A 15,834-nucleotide genomic window follows, 5' to 3' on the forward strand; every position below is an offset into this window, starting at 1 on the left:
GTTTATTGGACGTTGCTGTGCTGTAAATCGTGCGCTGCTTGATACCACGGCAAAGCAGATTTAAATTAATAATATCAGGTTGATTTCATTTACATATACATATACTTGTACCAAGATTTAATCTGTTTACACTATGCAAGAACTAAGCTTTCATTTGAGCAAACTGTAGTTAAGATATCAACAACAAGAATATTATGTAAATTATCTGATTGTTATTCATGGTTTGTACCAAAATCTAATCATAAAGAATCTGTGTGTAAAAATTGTGTTCCAATTTACCAAGTGGTTCTTGAGAACATCCGAATCTTATACATTACATAGGTAATATAGGTAAGCCGAGAATTCATTCAATTTATCAACGCTGAACGAAATGAAAATACTCAACGTAGAGATTTATATAGTTTAGTAGATAAAACAATCATGCATGAACCCTAGGTATAAATTACAGTTATATCTGGTTTTCGTTATTTGTTTTGTTTTGTTGTCACAATATATATTCTATGTTGAACCCTAAGCCATGTTTAGGCGCCGACGTCGAATATTCATTCATATTGATTTGTTTTTTTCAATTAAAGAACCATGTACTGAAGTGAATATATAATATTTGTTAAAAATGAAATACGAATATGACAAGAATTCTAAATACGGGTTTAATTATTCAAGTGTGCACGGAATTTAAAATGACGGCAGTCGACCTTTACAATTATTAAAAACGTGAATGGCCGAAACACGCACAAATCGCAAAAAAAACGTCAGCAGTCGACCTTTACAATTATTATAAACGTGAATGGCTGGAACACGCACATATCGCGAATAAAACGACGGCAGTCGCCCTTTACAATTATTAAAAACGTGAATGGCTGGAACACGCATACATCGCGAATAAAAAGACGGCAGGCGACCTTTACACTCATTAAAAACTTGAATGCCAGAATCGTGCACACATGGCGCATGTGTTCATGTGAGTTAGTGGTAAGATTCAACGACAAAAGTAACTGGATCACTTGTTAAAGAGGGGTGTGTTTGTATATAAATCATTTCACTTTCATGGCTTCAGCAAGTGACTTTTACGATTATTAGAAGCTGGGATGAGATGGTTGGACTGGAATGATGACTAGCGTAAATGAACATAACATATGCTGTACGTGTCCATGTGAGTTAACGGTAAGATTCAACGACAAGGGTAACATGGTCAGTGTTTGAAGAGTAATTCCCGTATAAATCTTTGGCTTTTCATAGCTCCATCAAGAGACCTATTGTCAGGAGCTGAGATGGCTGAACTTGAATAATGACAAATATGAATACACATACACACATGTGAGGTACATTGGTGGCAGTGGAGCATATATCGAAATATATATCAATATCTACACTAGTAGCTGTTCAGTGAGTGGGCTGTCATGATGAGTGGTCATCGCAGTGTGTGTGTGTTTCAGTACCAGCACTGTTTCGATATAAATGTTTTATGAGACATTCAAAATCTATGTGTTAAATTTAAAATGCCATATCCCTAGGAGGTGTTTATTTATCCTAACATGAACGTATGCAGTTGCTACGATATTTATTTCCAACTTGGCCCAAGGATTGGGATTTACATTTACATTTGTAGTGGAATATTTTAGCAATAATTGAATGGTCTTTGCTTGGTCTTACTGGTTTTGCAAAAGGGGTACACATTAACATTTGAATTGAAATATGACTTGATTGGGACCTCCCTAAATTAAATGTGAAAGTTGTAATGATATTTGATTAGAAGTGTTAATGAAAATAGTGAAAAAAGGGGTTTATTAGATAATAATATATTGATATGTTCAAGCAGATGTGATTTAAACGCTCGCAGCTATGGCATATGTGCGGACAGCGTTCATATGATATGTAAGGTGAAACCTGCCCTTGTCAATAAAGAGAATGATAACAATATATAACATATAAATAAAATTGACAGATTAATGATGCTCTGTTAAAACATGTTATCAAAATATTGTAAAACATGTATTTTTGCTAGCTTATTGTTTTAGTTAAAATTTCGCATATTTCAAGATGTAGCAAATTTGAAGCAAAATATATACATGACACTTTATCTAAATAAAGATTTTATTATTTAACAAAATTCAATAAAATGGTGGGTAGAATTTTCAATGTGTTTCATGGTCAATGTCAATGTTAGTATGAACAGAAAACACATATTGCACCGCATGGTTAAACTGCAGTTGGTATACAGCTGTGTGTACCGCGACCTGCGAATATTTTATCCATGTTTCATCAGATAACCCTTTCACCACCAATTCCCTCTTTTCATCACAAATTCACAAAATAATCCAGTTTATAGTCTGCACTTTCCTTCAGAAGATTGGGACAAAAATGTCCATTTTTTAGTAAAAACTGAAAATTGACTTTTGTCTGTTGGCTCCAAAATTGGAGTTAATTTCCAGAATTAATGAAGAATATCAGAAAAAAGTGCAGAAAAATTTGGACGAGAACGTCTGATGGTAAAAAGGTTAACGAATGGGAATGAAATGCATGGCAAATGTATATAGACAGATGTTAATTTGTTTAATGGGGTTTTTAATGGCAAATGAAGACATACTTTAAAATGTCATATTCTAATGAAGATTAACTGGTTTTGAAATGTTAATGCGCAATGATTGAAGACTAAGATGCAAAGCATGCAAATACATTTGTCTACTACTTATAGAATTAATTACATTTAAATGTTATCACCGTACTTGTCAGACTTAAACTTCCCTTTAAAACACTAATTTTGTAGAAAAGTCGGACAAGTACGGTGAATTAATCTGTGTGATACACACTATATGGGAAATACAAAGAAATACAAACAATAATATAATGACAACAATTTGCAATTATTTAAATTTATATCCACAAAACCTCCATGAAATAGCGGTATGATGAAAACAAAAGGAAAATATATAAGTAAAATAATGAGTAGTTAAAAAATGAATATACAGTTACGATTCTACAGTTCTAGGTACATTGTAGAACACTGCGACAAGTATTATAGCCAATCCAGTTGTTTATGAATTCCAATTTATATTATTATAATTACTATTATAATTACTATTATATACACAAGTAATATACAAAAGTAGCTATGGTGTCATAGGTTGATAAGGGATACTTCCATCTCTCATACCGACAGGTTCAAGGTTCAAAGTTAACTTCAGGTTGTTTTTCTCATTGTCACTTCATGTGGGCCTCCTGGTAAACCAGGGGTGGATCTAGGATTCTGGAATAGGGGGGTCCGATAAGTTAGGATAAGTTCGCGAGCGCTGATGACGCGAAGCCCTGTTGGTTGTTAAAAATAGCAGGCCGCGGCACCCCCGCCCCTCCTCTAAATCCGCCCATGTAAACCCATTTTTAGATTATGTGAATTTAGATTATATAATGAATACTGTCGAATACTTCCAGGTTGTCGCACTTTGATGAAGTATTACTTGGGATTTGGCGAATTTTAAGTGTTTTTTCTTCAGCCTAATCACGGGTTGTGTGCTGTCATAGTGTACGTATGTTATGTAACTCCGTTTGTACAGAAAGACAATGGTCCAATGGCCTGTAGAAATTGCACCTGATTCTTGTGCATATCATAGTAATCTGTTTGGCACATTCCATAGATTATTCAGCAGACTGACTATGCACCCACACAGCTCGTCGATCTGGAAAGTACGAGTTCAGCGTATTGCTGTTTAAAAAATATCTCATTTTTCAATAGTAAGTGAAATGTACATTGTACTCGGTAATTTGAGAACAACAGTGTTTCCTCTTAGTAAACGGGTATTGTTAAAACTTACTTATTGTTACTGATTTGCTACTGATTGTTACTGATTTACTGGTACTAATAAATGCTGTACAAAAACATGTCCGAAGGTAAGCGGGGTGTTAGAACAACAGAGACTTTAGTTTTCTTAACAAGCTCTGTAACAATAGACTACAAGCAGTATTACCCACACCAATACAAAATCATTGCTTACGTGATTCACTACAGGATTTACAATAGCTTATATACTCTAAATATAATAAACCTAGAGAATTTTACCCAAACCTATAAATGTATTCCATGACAGCAAATTGTGTTATTTTTTCACCTTCATATTATGATTATAACTGTATTTACATACATCATACAAACTGTCAGAACCTATTTGAACCACGAGTGTCCTGCCGTTCTTTGAAAGATAATTTTATAAATTATTATTCATATTATTATTCTCTATTAATATAGTAAACATGTATAAACCTTATTAACCTGTCGGAACCTGCATGTGTCATGCTGATTTAAAAAGTCTACATGTGTGCCAAATGTCATACTCTCATAATTCAGTGTTTCAATTTGTCGCACATTTCACCATTTGTTTCTCAAGTCAGTAATTTCACATTGAAATCCTTGAACATAAATATCGGCCATGAATGTCAACTAAAGTCGTTACTTCCAGGCGTGTTAATAGCAATTCCGCGTGACAGAACCGTTGTTACTGCCCCTGTTTAGGTTTTTTTGTTGTTAAGTTTCTCATTTTGATAGCAACTGTGAATAATGGATATAATTGTTGATATTCACAACGCTCTGTAACCAAAACGTAAAGACAGATTCGTTTCTTACTTCTTTATGCTGTCAGCTCTTTTAAATCAATTTGCACTACGACATCTTGAAAAAGATGCATCTAGCGCAAAACAGGTTCGGACATGTCTACTGAATCAAGGCAAGAATCTATGGAATGCAGTGACGTCTTGAAACATGCAATTGAGAGTAACACGTTATTGACAATTGAGCCATATTAGAACGAATCTAGGGAACAGTGAGCCATATTAGGACGAATCATGAAAACATTCGGCCATATAAGGACGAATCTCGAGATCAGCCGGCCATATTTGCACACATCTCGAGAACAGTCAGCCATATTAGGACGACTTCCGGAACAGTCGCATAAAATAGTTAAATACATCGAGTCCCATTCATATGGAAGAGGATCGGACATATTGGGAAGAATCTCGAAAACATCCGGCCATATTAGAACAAATCTCGGAAACAGTGAACCATATTAGGAAGAATCATGAAAACATTCGGCCATATTGGGACGAATCTCGAGAACAGTCAGCCATATAAGGACAAATTTCGATAACAGTCAGCCATATTAGGACAAATCCCGAGAACAGTCAGCCATATCAGGACGAATCCCGGGAACAGTCGGTTATATTAGGACGAATCTCGAGAACAGTCGGCCATATTCAGAACAATTTATTATTTAGATCTTAATTACCAATCACCAGAAATTCAAAATAACCATTTATCAATCACCAAAAAATCAAAGAAAACCAATCACCAATCGTCATGAATTAAACAGAACCGATCACCAATAATTCATTATATTCAAAAAAATATTGACATGTACTCAGCACTTTCATTCAGTAGAAAAGTACATTCACCGAATCTTAAATTAACACTAGCTCAACGTAATACATAGTACACAATATCTTAATTACTGATGTAGTATTATTCAATCAGTTCAACTCAAGCTAACGTTTTTATATATATTGAAATTTTCCGGTATATAATGGGGGTATTCACTATTTATTCCTATGCATATCTGGCATACTCTAATCATCAACTGGCAGCTTATTTGCCAACATATTCATAAAGAGTGTACCAGTCTTTTACTAACTATACACATTCTGAATTTGCATTATTTTCTGACTTTCGTTTTTGTCATTTTAACAGTTGAAATCCAATTCAATGTGTATATATGTTATGTAAACTGATCTGGGAAATCCGTCTATACATCTACTTATATATATATTCCTTATGACGATTTTAATCTCTTTGATTATTTTCTTTGACAGTTAAGATGCCCGATATATTTGAAGACATTCCTCTAGGTTTATCTCAAAAGTCTCGCAATCAGACTCGAGTCGCTGAAACCACAAATAAATCTCTATTGACTGAATCCTGTAGCAAAATTACAAGATGCGACAAGCATCTACAAATCAGTTATGTATGTGTCAAATAGTTTTGGCTCCTTGATTTATATAAAGAATGTTTACGCTCAATGATTTCGTTTTTTTGGATAGCAGTGTTCATCAAATGCTTTGATTTATGTCTCTGTTTTTTGTTTGTTTTTTTACAAATTCCATTGTTTCATATATTCCTCTTTCGCTTTTACGAGGAAATAAAGAAATAGTTTGCATTTCTTATTTTGTTCTTGTTCAGTTAACACTTCTAGCTTAAAACATAGTGTTGGGTGATTGTTAGAGTTGCTTAGTCTTTTTTTTTGAGATTGAAATGAGGGATTGATCATGATTGTCTATTTTGAAAACACTGCACTATTGGGGATTTTCGGTCATTTATCTCATGTTGTTGTTTTGTTTTTTTGTTTGTTTTTTGCCGTAAAACAGATTTGTAAGTTTACAGTGATTGCTGCCCTTGTTAGTAACATTATTTTGAGTAACATGGGTATAATTAAAGAATAACACAGAATTAAACTGCAATTGAACCAACAATAATTCTCCCGTGTAACAAGCAGAACTACGAGATAAGGTGACAATAACGCATCACCGGGAATCATACAATAACGAATCACTGAAAACAGTCCCAGTAGCGGATAACAAAAAAAGTCTGAATCGACATGCATACTAGAATGAATCTCGAGGGAAGTTGAGACGAATTCCGAGAACAGTCGGCGATATTGGGACGAATTTCGCTGACACTCGTCCACATTTGAATGAATCTCGAGAACTGTCGACCATATTGAGACGAATAATAAAATATACATAAAATGTCGTTCGCCTGAATCAAACACAATGTAAAACCAAACCACATTTCGACGAATCTTGCGGACAGTCGGCCATATTGGGCCAAATCTCACAGACTGTCGGATATTGAGACTTATCTCGAAGACACTGGCCATACTGGAACGGATCACAAATGTAGGAAAACTTACAAAGAGAGAACGATGACTTGTGGTTAGACGAAATAGTTCAAGAGTAATTCGAACGCTTTTACTCAGGAAGTGTTTTTATTGTTGATTTATTTTTCATTGTAAACGTAATATTCACTATTATCATACATCTGTCACCGTAACGCCATAGGTTACAGCGTGCCGTAATTTTGCGGTATTTTACGGAGTATTTTCATCATACCATATTAGGAAATGCGAATTCCAAATATGGAATTATTACGGGCGTAAGCGTCCTCTAATAATAAAAAAAACATGGCTGCCACCAGAATTTAACCGGATTCTGTTCTAAACTTTTTAGATTTTGGAATAATAAGGTTATTACAAAGATACCTCAAAGTATGCACTCAGACAGTACGCTGTCGCATCGACCTCCGCTGCGCGTCGGTCGATACTGACGCTGTACTGTCTTCGTGCATACTTTGAGGTATCTTCGTAATAACCTCATATTAGTTAACGTAACATATAGCAACGTGAATGTGGTCACTATTGGTCGTGTTTATTAAATTGAGAACTGGTTTCTATTTTAAAATACAACCTACTTCTAGATCATACAAACAACTACATGTCATATGGATGTGTGTCCATTAGCTCTTACGGTGTGTGTAGTGTAATTTTCTGTTCAATAGCCACGTATACTTCCGGGGGTCATTAGAAACCTACAAAAAGGGCAATGGGTGCCCCTTTGACATTTTCGAGAATCAAAGTTGTGTTGATATACTAATGCATGTAATGTGCAATATGTGACAATGATAGGTCAATGTTACCATGATTTGTGCTTCAGCAAAACAATTTTTAAACCATTTTGAGATGCAAGTTTTCCTTGAACATATTTGTTTTCAAGGGGTGTGTTTTTTTCTTGAAATTTGTTTCAATGAGTGGGTTTTTCATACAGTTCTGAAGGGTTATGTTTCAGCAACATGCCCAAGGCTCCCGTGATTGGCGTCGACATGTTATGTTCAATTTCACTCGTATGGTATTGTGTTCCGTTTAATTTTCTATTTTATTTGTTTTGGGATTGTCAATCATAATTTGGCGGGGAAACATCAGATGCAAGGCACGTAACACAAACTTCGAAAGCCCGGAGGGTACGACAAAGAGCGCATTCAAGCCAAGGACAGTGTTTGTCACGGATGAATATCGTAATCATTTTTTTCGTTTTTCCTTTTATGTGTTTTAAATTAAAATATTAAAATGTTATTTGTTTTTTGAATAGTTACGGACATCGACACCTGACACAGCATCACGTGTTATCTGGCCATTCACGACCGGTATAGTTGTTAAACCCAGCATCGTATCGAGTCACCTCACACGTACACGTAGAATCGGATCACTCGAATATCCTTCATAAAAAAAGGACTGGTTTATAGACACACGCCCCCGTACTTGGCTTTAAACGGAATATCGTCGTGACCCCGGGTTTGCGACCCCTGCCCTGGCCAAGAGTGAAAATGTGTATTCCCTTAAAGCCATCTCCTGAATAAAGTTCTACAATAATTACCGTTTATCTCGCTCGATCTCAGTTGTGACACGTCACTCTGAAGGATGAGTGAGAAAGAGACATTTTCCGATTAACTAATTTATAAATGTATAATAAAAACTCTGATAACCAACATGCGAAAATTGATTGATTGCTTCTGTGGGCATGGTGAATAATTTACTTACCTTAACGATCCATTAAACAAATTATTTCTCTATTGAATTGGGAAATAACCTTTAGCAATCTTTATTTTAAAATTCCCTTTTTATTTTACTTCCCCTGTTGACTTTCAATTTAGCTTTGGGCTAATTTTGAAATTAGATTTCTCAAGCACGGACTGATAATGAGGTTATCGTATTTGTAAAGAGCCTTGCTGCGAAAAGAACGTTTTAACACATTAGAATATGTTGTACCTTCCAAACAAGTGTCATGTTGTTTTTTTGGGAGGGGGGTATAATATTCGCAATGTCAATACATAGTCATATTAATATCAGCTTTTTGTTCTCTGGATTGAAGTATACATTTTTCCTCTCACTTATGTGACCGTGTATTCTTTCTTTTGTGCCTTAAATTTCCTTCACGGTACAGGGTTTACACTAACATGTGAGGTGGTTTTTACTTTTTACTATTCAGTTACTGACTGAATAGAGAAAAAAAATGTTTTTGGCTATTGCTCTTTCTTGGGAATATAATTAGTATATTTTGCTATGCACGGATTCATATGAATATAACATCGCTTATATTTGACAGGTTTCAATCACCTTTTGTATGTGAAAAACGATTCCGGGAAGGGAATGCCTCTTTAATTATCTTAAGTTTTTCATGTGAATAATCATCCATTTATGATGGTTTAGGTAATAATAATACAAATTGCCCACTCGATTCCAGTATGAGTTTCAATCCAATCAACGTATTGTGTTTCTGTTTAAATTGCGCAATTAGCGGGCATAACATTAGCAAGTAAAAAACTACGCTATTTCGGTACATGCATTTTTACAATAGGTCTTTAATTCATGGATTACCTAACAATCCGAACATAAATAAAGACAAAATTTTAGAAGCATTTTCAGTATGTATTTAGTATTTATATATGAAAACGCCGTCACTGTTATGTACAGTTCTTGAAACGCTTGGTATACATGCCCGTGAAGACAATCAGCAGAGAAGTCGTAATGGCTGTATACATTATTAATTTACAATACTTTATTTAATCTCTAATTGATTTTTATTAATATTGATAGTGATTGTGTTTTGCTATTATTACACCGTAAATTCAAATATAAATTTTCAACGTCTCGGGCCATATGATAAAAATAGAAATGTCTATAACAAAATATACATGTAACAAGATGCATTTAGCATGTATATTTCGTCTCCGTCAATCACCTTCGATGCCGAGTTTTCTTTGAAATGTATACTTGTGTATTGCGTATTGCGTACCTGATTACCCGATGGATTGTCGCTCATACCTTTAAACTAGATACAACCTTGCTTAAATCCCACATATTCGCCATTCACCAGTACGTATTTTAATTAAGAAAGCGGTAATATTTCAGAAAGGTATTAACCATCCTAGTAACGAAATCGGGAAACCATGAAGTATTTTTTTCTCAGGACAAAATTGTCCACAATTTGTCAAATTAACTTGATCGTGCTTATTTTACTCAGAATATATCAAACATGTTTTGTGCTTAAAGTATGTCGGCGTAGTCTACGTGGGAAGATATTTAACAGTCTGTAAGAACGTTGCGTACAAGAAGATATATAGAATTGAGATGTGTGAAGGCTTTATATTTTATAGAGTCTTTGTTTAAGATATGACATTAAGAACATAAACTAGACAACTGATATTAAATTAGTCATTGTGAAGAGACACTAACAAGTTATTAAAGCGAACTCAATAATTTAAATACATTTTATTGATAATTATTTTAGTTCTGTTTACGTTATACAAACTAATACAATCTATCGAGATGACACAGCACGAGGAACCCCGTAAATTGTTTATTATCCTATTGCGAAAATTCATATTCGTTACCTTAGTGATGCAAATATACACACACCTTTACCGTGAATCGCAGACTTATATGTTGTCAATTCACAACGGCACATTATGTCACACGATTATTATCATGCATATTTTTACCAGTAATAACATTGTTTCATTTATGTCTTTGAATTCTCTGTGTTTTTTCAATAAAAAATAGCTCGTTATATCGCGAAATGCCTTGACGTCTTGGAGATTGTTCACCGATGATGTTCAAAATGCTAGCAAGGTCCAATTGTACTTAGTATGAGTAATGTGGAGTGTGCTCTATTACACGGAGCTAACATGATATATGGAATCAGGCGGTAAATATGCCATAAGATCATTCGACCTTATCATAAAAAACAACTATGATTAAATGATGTCCCCGATTGTTCATGTTATAGCTATATTTCATAAATATTCTATGATATTGAAAAAGCGGTAATATTTCAGAAAGGTATTAACCATCCTAGTAACGAAATCGAGAAACCATGAAGTATTTTTTCTCAGGACAAAATTTTCCACAATTTGTCAAATTAACTTGATCGTGCTTATTTTACTCAGAATATATCAAACATGTTTTGTGCTTAAAGTATGTCGGCGTAGTCTACGTGGGAAGATATTTAACAGTCTGTAAGAACATTGTGTCTTGGAGATTGTTCACCGATAATGTTCAAAATGCCAGCAAGGTCCAATTGTACTTAGTATGAGTAATGTGGAGTGTGCTCTATTACACGGAGCTAACATGATATATGGAATCAGGCGGTAAATATGCCATAAGATCATTCGATCTTATCATAAAAAACAACTATGATTAAATGATGTCTCCGTTTGTTCATGTTATAGCTATATTTCATAAATATTATATGATATTGATGTTCGTAATATTTTTATTTCTGTAATTTAATTATATTTATAAGTTCAGTCACATATACGCTAATAGATACACAATATATTAAATGTATATGTTGTACGGACCCAATGATATTAAAAAAGATTTCCTAATATTTTTGCCCATGCAAACGTTGAAATTATACTAGTAGTTCAAATAAGGATACAATGTGAGTAAAACTTGTTATTAATTGGTGATACTGCATGTTGAATTATGAATTTATCACAAACTAAAAATGTTGTTTTTGCAGGACATTATACTATTTGTTCGATGAAAAATAGTAAATTCAATGAATATAACAATGTTAAAATTACATGTTTTTTTTCTCTATCGCCTATTTAAAACATTAGTGTAAATCATCACATATAGCAAACCAGTCGAGTCTCTAACCTGTATCACAAGTGGCTTGATCGAGTATGTATAAATGTTACACATATATACTATCATATACACTATTATCTCAGCTGGTTTCAAGATGGCTACCTGGTGGCCATTTTGATTGTAAAAAAATGCATTTCTGTCATTACGAAACCGAAACACAGGCATGCTTCATACATTTCCAGTACGTTTTCATGAGTAATATCTGCGGTATGTCTAGACGATGCTACACACATACATAACAAAGGAAATCGTATGTAGTCACACATTTCCGATGTTCTTGTAATAACCTTGTATTATGCCAGTGGATTTGAAGTGTCCCACTCTTGATTTCGAATTATAATTTCGGTTTTACAAACAACTGATTTATAATGTTCTCTATTTTGCGGAATCCGAAACCAAATGCAATAAAGGTATTTTTTGTTAATTAAATTAAGTCTCTTTGGGGGAGTTGTGAAGTTTTCTCCAATCGATCAATGTTACTGCAATTTAAAAGGAATGTGTAATGGTATGTTTACATTTGTGAGTAAAGTGGTTATAGAATTACATATCTACTAACTAGGTTTCAGTAAGTTGATGTTCAATTCAATAGAATTCGTGTATGATAAATGAAAGTAATGAACAAATAATTCAAATATAAAATAGAGCATGATTTTCTGGTTGTCGTGGAAACTTGTTAACAATATACACGTTCTGTGTATATTCTGAAACCACAGTCAGCTGGCGCACACGTGATAATAAAATAAATACGATATTTACTATACGGGGGCCGCCATCTTGAATGACGCATAAAACTAAATAAGAGACAAGTTGTGAAACGCGTTTTTCAGATTCCTACAAATCAGGACAAAAATACCAATCTTTCACAAAAATACGGTCTGTCGGGGTTATATTAAGCCAACCGATAACAAAATTCGGCCTAATTCGTCGTTTTTGTGTGGAAAAATCCCTTGCATACGAACACCTAATTACGCGAAGAACCTAGAACACTTTCTTGGGGTATTTAAAACTAAAAATTGGCATTCCAGCTCAGCAGCCAATCAGCGACGGCCTAACGCTTAGATGACAATTTCGGTTTCAAATACCCCGGCTTAGTGTTCTACGTTCTTCGCCTAATTAGGTGTTCGTATGCAAGGGATTTTTCCACACAAAAACGACGAATTAGGCCGAATTTTGTTATCGGTTGGCTTAATATAACCCCAACGGGCCGGGCCGTATTTTTGTGAAAGATTGGTATTTTTGTCCTGATTTGTAGGAATCTGAAAAACGCGTTTCACAACTTGTCTCTTATTTAGTTTTATGCGTCATTCAAGATGGCGGCCCCCGTATAGTAAATATCGTATTTATTTTATTATCACGTGTGCGCCAGTTGACTGTGTCTGAAACGTACAGAAAGGACGATTCAAAATGCAATTCGGGCAATTATTATGAACTTCCGTGAATTGATTTATCGTGTTTGACGTGTAACAAATTCAATAATAATTATTAGAAAAAAAATATACCTATCTATATGTAATTGATTATTGATAATAATCTTCTGATATAATGCAATAATACCTCGAAAAAATATATGCCTGCGATTAGTCAAACACGGTAAAAAAATCTCGGACAGTATCACTTCATTTACAAAGTACGGTAATAATGTGTCAAACAAGTTCGTTTTGCTGCCGTAATAACAAATGATATAACTTGTATACGTGCATTAGTATGAAATACATATATACTTGGATAAACTTAAAGTATCATTACAAGGCAATAAACATTTTTGATATTTTCCGTAATTTATTTCTTTTTGGCGATATGGTATAAATATGAAAATTTGTATAAATGTGTTATTGTTTCAGAAATTAGCTAAACTGCATTCACTTCTTTTTAAAGTTTATACATCCAATATATCTAATATCTCGACTTCTACTTGCATTCATATTTATTTATTTATTTATTTATTTATTTATTTATTTATTTATTTAATAATTGATTTATTTATTCATTTAAATATTTATTTTTTATTTTTATTTATTTATGAATGAGAATAAGGATTATGTAAAAAGGGGATTTCCCATATTCCACAGAAATTTGTATAGTAAGGGGTGAACAAACTTAGTTTATTAGCAATTTGCATGAACATACATGTTTGAGTTTATATTTTACTATTACAAGGGTTTACATGATTTCATTAGCTATACAACATTAATCTTGACAATAGAATTTTTGTTTACACAGATGATAACATGAGAAAGAAAAACAGTGACAGTTTTTAGCTGAATTATATTTTTTTCACTGCGGTATATTTTCACTGGATTGAAATGTTAAATGTTGAAATTAAATTTGGTTAATATGCAACTACTGTAAAAGTAAGAATTTTCTCTATTATTTTATACCATGACAAGGCGAGGAATAATTTTTATTTAAATTGACCACAACAGAAGACATTAATGAACACTATTTTTTCATGATTTTTGAAGTTACTACTTTAAACTCCAATTGCAAGAAAAAGGTGTTCAACAGAATACATGCTGAACACAATTGTTATCATAGTTTGTTAAACTGTTAATAATAATAATAAATTCTGCAACTAAATTCCGGTTTGCGTATGTCTGTTTTAGGTGGGGGAAATGCCAGAGCACAGATTTTCACGGAAAACAACCACATGCTGACAGTTAAAATTTACAATTATAGTTAACCACAATTAAGTAACGTGTGTAAAATCAATAAAATCTTTATTGCAAAATGTAAGTTTGAAAATAAGTGACATTAAACCCATGTCTCCTTCTAAACAAATCTTCTGTGTTTACGCATTCAGAGTGTGTGGCTCCTTCAAGCAGATTAAATTTTCTTTGTTTTTCATGACAAATTACGTGATATTGTTACTCGCGTAAATAATGGCTTAATGTTCAAAATAACACCCATTGTCGTCAACCGAATTGCGTCATGGTCGAAAACTAAGTCAGGTACTTTTTGTGAACGCACTAAATATTAAATGTAGTACTCTGGTGAGTGCCTTCAGCTTTATCCAAGCTAACGTGTGTTGTATTCATCCATATTTAACTTAGTGAGCGTTCAATGCCGACCAAGGATTTTCCCTCAAATTGAAACATATTCCACTGGGACAAATAAATCCTTCTTCAGTTTACAACAAACTTGTCACATAGATGTGATTAACCAAATACAAATATTAGGTTAGATTAGTGATAGAAATATTGATTGTCGTGCGCTGGTGAGTGCCATTGGCGTTACTTCAATCTAACTACAGTTGTATTCTTTATTAAATGTACTGGGCGTTCAATGCCGACCAAGGTTATTTCTCAAAAACTTAAACATTTTCTCCTGGAAAAACAACTTCATTCGCCAGTTTACAACAAATATATCGCATGGGTGTGATTGATGAAATACAAACATTGAGTTAGATTAGTCATAAAAACAGTAGAGATTACAACCAAATCAATCGTCATAATCAGAGCGGATAATCTAATAAGACCGCATATATCATTATTTTGTTTTAGCACTCATATCATTTATTTAATTAGTACTGTATGCATTTATCAATGTTGATTATAAATGTATGTGGTGATGTATAAAGACGATAAGAAAATTTATTGAGAATGATTTATGTTCTGGCGCATATGTGGGAGGTGTGTGCGTGGGAGTTGAATTGAAAGACAAATGGCAAAACAAAATGTTCAGAGCTCAGAATTACACAAATATTTTAATATAATATTATATACGAAATATTAACAATGCAATCATCAGCATCATCATCATCATCATCATATACGTGACGTTTATAATTCAATTATAGTAATGATACAAGGGGAAAACCACTTACAAGTTAGTAAAAAACAGTTAACTGCACTTTTAACCTATAAACCATATTATTAATATAATTCCAACAAAAATATCGCTTTATCAAATGACAATAAAAAAATATAAACTTTAAATATTCAGGTTCGATATATAATTTAGACGAATGGTAGCATAGTAGATTTCATATGCAAGACGAATTTACTCCTCTAATGTATAATAAATTGTATAGTAAGTAATTTATAACATATTGTAGGGTTTGGCCTGTTCATAATTTTCTCTATATTGT

This window comes from Saccoglossus kowalevskii, chromosome 14 (assembly GCF_978046115.1).
Source record: "Saccoglossus kowalevskii chromosome 14, keSacKowa6.1, whole genome shotgun sequence".
Classification (NCBI taxonomy): Eukaryota; Metazoa; Hemichordata; class Enteropneusta; family Harrimaniidae; genus Saccoglossus; species Saccoglossus kowalevskii.